The sequence below is a fragment of the Myotis brandtii genome, unplaced genomic scaffold, assembly GCF_000412655.1.
Source record: "Myotis brandtii unplaced genomic scaffold, ASM41265v1 scaffold133, whole genome shotgun sequence".
Lineage (NCBI taxonomy): Eukaryota > Metazoa > Chordata > Mammalia > Chiroptera > Vespertilionidae > Myotis > Myotis brandtii.
In genome coordinates, this window is record NW_005354718.1 from 1,990,384 (window position 1) to 1,996,281 (window position 5,898).

The window sequence follows — 5,898 nt, forward strand, 5'->3', positions numbered from 1 at the left end:
GGGATCAAACCTGCAACCGAGGTATGTGCCCTTGACCGGAATAAAAACCGGGACCCTTCAGTCCCCAGGCCGATGCTCTATCCACTGAGCCAAACGAACTAGGGCTTCGGTTTGGTATTTTATAAAAATATGTTTTTATTGATTTTAGCGAGAAAGAAACATGGATATGAGAGAAACACCCATCGCCTGCCTCCTGCCCGTCCCCTGCTGGAGATGGAGCCTGGGCATGTCCCCTGACCTGGAATTGAACTGGCAACCTCTTGGTGTATGGGACAATGCTCAACCAACCAAGCCGCACCAGCCAGGGCCTCGGGGAGCTAAGGAACTGTTTCTAATGGCAGGTGATATGCTGTGAGGGACCAAAGCAAGGGTGTGTGGCAGAAGTCCTCAAACTACGGCCCGCGGGCCACATGCAAATACAAATATTGTATTTGTTCCCTTTTTGTTTTTTTACTTCAAAATAAGATATGTGCAGTGTGCATAGGAATTTGTTCATAGTTTTTTTTTCAACTATAGTCCGGCCCTCCAACGGTCTGAGGGACAGTGAACTGGCCCCCTGTTTAAAAAGTTTGAGGACCCCTGGTGTGTGGACTACATCTGAAAGCCAGCAGTGAGGCTTTCTGGATGGAACAGGCTGGCAGACACCAGGGCAGGCTGCACAGAAAAACCCAGCTCATTGCTCAGTGCGGACTACCAGCCTCCTTGCCCAGCCCAACCCTCAGGACCAGAGAGACCCATGCAAGTCCCAGGTGGGTCTCCAGAGTCCTGGGTGCTTCAACAAAGCTCTAGGCACAGAAATTGATAGTAAGCCTAGTGCAGGCCCTGCATTTCCAGGAGAACCTAGCGAGAGAACATGGACACAGAACTTGGCTAGAGATCCTGGACAGAACTTGGCTGGAGATCCTGGCTAGGCTGCTGATCAACTGAACGCTGTCTCCATGTCATTTCTTCTTCGCCGACTCCGTCCACACCTTTGGGGACCCCTGGACCTGCTGGGTTGGACCCCAACAGATGGCGCCCGAACAGGGACCCCTAGGTAAGCCCCCCCACACTCGGGACGGATAGGACTCCACTGTAGGAAGAGGGTGGATAGTCTTCGCTGACTCCGTCCACACCTTTGGGAACCCCTGGAACAGGATTCCCCTGGGTAAGCCCCCACCCCCATTGAGAACCCCCACACTCGGGACGGATAGGACTCCACTGTAGGAAGAGGGTGGATAGTCTTCGCTGACTCCGTCCACACCTTTGGGAACCCCTGGAACAGGATTCCCCTGGGTAAGCCCCCACCCCCATTGAGAACCCCCACACTCGGGACGGATAGGACTCCACTGTAGGAAGAGGGTGGATAGTCTTCGCTGACTCCGTCCACACCTTTGGGAACCCCTGGAACAGGATTCCCCTGGGTAAGCCCCCACCCCCATTGAGAACCCCCACACTCGGGACGGATAGGACTCCACTGTAGGAAGAGGGTGGATAGTCTTCGCTGACTCCGTCCACACCTTTGGGAACCCCTGGAACAGGATTCCCCTGGGTAAGCCCCCACCCCCATTGAGAACCCCCACACTCGGGACGGATAGGACTCCACTGTAGGAAGAGGGTGGATAGTCTTCGCTGACTCCGTCCACACCTTTGGGAACCCCTGGAACAGGATTCCCCTGGGTAAGCCCCCACCCCCATTGAGAACCCCCACACTCGGGACGGATAGGACTCCACTGTAGGAAGAGGGTGGATAGTCTTCGCTGACTCCGTCCACACCTTTGGGAACCCCTGGAACAGGATTCCCCTGGGTAAGCCCCCACCCCCATTGAGAACCCCCACACTCGGGACGGATAGGACTCCACTGTAGGAAGAGGGTGGATAGTCTTCGCTGACTCCGTCCACACCTTTGGGAACCCCTGGAACAGGATTCCCCTGGGTAAGCCCCCACCCCCATTGAGAACCCCCACACTCGGGACGGATAGGACTCCACTGTAGGAAGAGGGTGGATAGTCTTCGCTGACTCCGTCCACACCTTTGGGAACCCCTGGAACAGGATTCCCCTGGGTAAGCCCCCACCCCCATTGAGAACCCCCACACTCGGGACGGAGGGACCTGATGTACTTTTAACCTGGGGGAGAGGAGATGCTTGTATATTTCCACAGGATGCAACTCACCTGTGTGGATTCCAGACTGTCTAATCCGACCTTATTTCACACCACCCTCCGTCTCCTCCTCATCCTCCTCATCCTCGGTATCATCCATATGGTCTGACCCAGAGGGCACAGCTTACTTCTCCTTGGACACCGACACCACCATCAAGCACGGCCCTGATGGACCCTTTGATGCAGCCCTTCAACTCGCTGACACTTCGGGAAGCCTGTCACCAATGATGCTGCCCGCTAGCCAGATCAACAAGGACAACCAAACCACCAACTTGAGGACAGCTGAAATCCCTTGACTAAAGAGGCCAGCAACCTTCTACAGGAACAAGGCTCCTTGTGCGCTCCATCCACTATGTTTCTAGCTATGCTTATTGTCATTGCTTGTCAGTCTTCTTCTGAGTCTTAACCCAATCTGAGAGGTGGCCACTGATTTACATGCGCTATCATTTAAAAAATAAAAAAGGGGGAATTTGCCGGAAGCCGATCCATCCTTGCTGCTTGACACAGTCGCTGCAGAGAAGAAACATCTGCACAGCATATGTTTCAAGGGACCTGGTGTATATGGCATACTGTTCTTAATATGTTTGCTCCCCTTCTTGGCGCTATGTGTTTTAACCAAGGTCACCTCTCCCCAGGTAGGAATTTTTCCCTGAAGTTAGGGAGGAGATAAAACCCCTTAACTAAGTGCCAGGCGGGTAGTTAATCACTTTAACTACAAACAATCATGCTTAAGCTACATAATCTTTACTCCCTGGAATGGAGATAAGAAACACCCTAACCTTTGGAATAGAGATTGATAGGATTGGAATCAACTGGTATAAATACAGATGTAACAAGACAACAGGAGACAGAACCTGGAGACAGAATCTAGAGACAGGACTTGGCTGGAGATCCTAGACAGAACCTAGGGACAGAACCTAGAAACAGAACCTAGCGAGAGAACTTGGCTGAAGAACCTAGACAGAACATGGCAGGAGAACCTGGATAGAACCTGGAGAGCCTAGAGACAGAACCTAGAGACAGAACCTAGTGAGAGAACCTGGCTGAAGAACCTAGAGACAGAACCTAGCAAGAAAACATGGCAAGAGAACCTCGCTATGCTGATCAACTGAACAAAGCCTCTGTCTCCTTCCTTCTTCGCCGACTCCGTCCACACCTTTGGGGACCCCTGGACCCACTGGGGTTGGACCCCAGCAGATCCACAGTCTTCAAACCCACTGACCTAGGACTCCCAGAGCTGGCTTCGTGGCAAGGTGACCCTGTGGCTGAAGGGTCGGCCCTCACTGTGATGGAGCCCACACCTGCACGCTAGGACGTCTTCTTGTAGCTGGGTGGGAGCCCTCCCAGCTTTTTTGTATGTTAAGGGGCCGGCCCCCTGGTTCATAAGGTAAACTAGCTCTCACATGGGAGATGGACAAGTCTTCAGAAAGTGGGGTAGACAGGGCATGAATCGTAACTTCGGGACTGGAAATTGTTAGAGTTTAAAACCTTCACTTTTAAGATTCAAGTTCCATCCCCCTACCCTCAGGTAAGGGAGGGACAGGTGAGAAGGCACATTAAGGCTGTTGGCTGTTTCTTCAGGGATTGAATTGAAAATGGCTGAAAGGGGAGTATGGTCCTATGTTTGGGGTCAGAGGAGAATGGAAGGCTCTGATCCAAAATTTAACATGCTTTTCTGGAGAGCACTAGCCTATCATGTCTGGGCAAAGCCGTGCAGGGATCTCAGAGCTGCCAGATCCCCAGAGGCAGCCGTGCGGCCTTGGCAAGGCTCTGGCAGGATTGTCAGGGGCCTTGCTGAGTAGTAATTGGAGAGAACCCATGCTAGTGGGCTTGCTGACTGGAAGCCACAGTGGTGATGACAGTAGGGCAAAGTTAGGTGGGAAACTGACACTGGTTTGTTCTGTGTGAGGCCTTGGTCAAGTCTGCCAGCAAGAACAAGACCCAGTGTACCTGACAGTGCTACTGGAGATCAACAAAATGAGAAGGCTGGGCCTTGTGACTGTGAGCAGCAGGTGCCCAAGAGCCAGCCCACCTTTCCCGGGTGTGCAGGGTGAGCCAAAGCTCGGGAGGCCACTGCCAGCAAACTTGGGAACAGTGTGAGCCCTGCTCACAGGTGATGCAAGAGCATGCCAGTGTTTTAGCTCAGAGAAACACCAACTGCCAGTCCAGGCTGGGAACTCACTTTTTCCAACTGATCAGAGAGCTGTTTTCAAAGCCTGGATGTCTGTGGAATTCCCAGTAACCTATTTCACTGCTTCCTTTCGTGATTCTTACAAGCACAGCTAACCTTGAGAATACTGAATTCCTGTCGCAGTATGTTTTATAGCATATAGCAGGTCCTCGAGCAAAGATGTTTCATTATAAGGTTGAAGAGGAAAAGAAGATTCCCGGCGGGGCCACTGTCTGTGTAGTTTGCATGTTCTCCCATGTCTGCGTGGGCTTCTCGGGGTACTCTGGTTTCCTCCACATCCCAAAGACGTGCGTGTCGGTGAACTGGTGGGTCTAAGTTGTCCCGGACTGAGTGAGTGGGGGGCTGAGTGTGCCCTGTGACGGGCATCCTGTCCAGGGTTGGGTCTTCCTTGCGCTCTGAGCTGCCGGAACAGGCTCCAGCACTAAAGACCCTGAACTGGAATAAGCAGTTTGGAAAATAATTATCTTGTTTTTATTAATCTTTATTAAATTTATGTATAGCTCATATTTATGCCAATGTTTAATATTAGAAATATTTTGGGACTTTATTTAGAATTTGGGTGATGTTTTGTGACCACAAATATGCTACAGGAACTTAATTCTTGTTTATATCACTTAACATATGGTAAATCGGTTTTCTTATACTCATTTTGCTTAAAGTTTCAGTTTCCAAGAACCTATCGAGGATGTTAGAGGACTTACGGTATCTCTGCTGGCTTAATGGATCCAGTGTGTACTGAGACTTCAAATGGGCTACTTTCTGGGGCTTATACACATGTATTTGTATACATATTTCTGTTTGTTGTTTTTAAAAAAAAAATATGTTCTTACTTATTTCAGAGAGGGGGAGAGGGAGAGATAGAAACATCAATGATGAATCATTGATCAGCTGTGTCCTGCTCGCCCCCTATTGGGGATTGACCCCACAACCCGGGCATGTGCCCTGACGGGGAATCAACCGTGACCTCCCGGTTTATAGGTCAATGCTCAACCACTGAGCCATACTGGCCAGGCCATATCACAGTTTTAGAAACTGGGACCAGGAAGTTGCTATTAGATGGAGCTTTTATATATAGGGTAGGCAAAATTAGGATTACAGTTGTGAGTACACAAAACAGAGTTTACTCTTGTATTATTACTTGTTTTTGTACTATTTTTCATACAAACAACTATAAGCCTACTTTTGCCCACCCTGCACTGCACACTGCAGGATGTTCTGTTGCTGTGGTTAGGAGAAAGAACCCGTCAGAGTTACCACGATGTAACTGCCTGATGGGGGACTAGCCAAGCTGCCCACACCTACTGGTAAGCCCTGGAGTCTAGGTCCTAGTCGTAACCAGACCACATCCCAAGGGCTTTGGCCTCGGCACGCGAGGCAAACTCGTAAATCCCATCAAGGATACCACAGAAGAAACGTCACAGAAACATCCCTGTCCCACTGATCACCTGTCCCTTCTTACCATAGGAATGAGGTTGGGGCTGTCTCCCTTTTATCCTGTCATACACCCCCACCAAAAACCCAAATACCCCTAAGGAGAGGCAGCTGCAAAGACCACAGACACTCCAA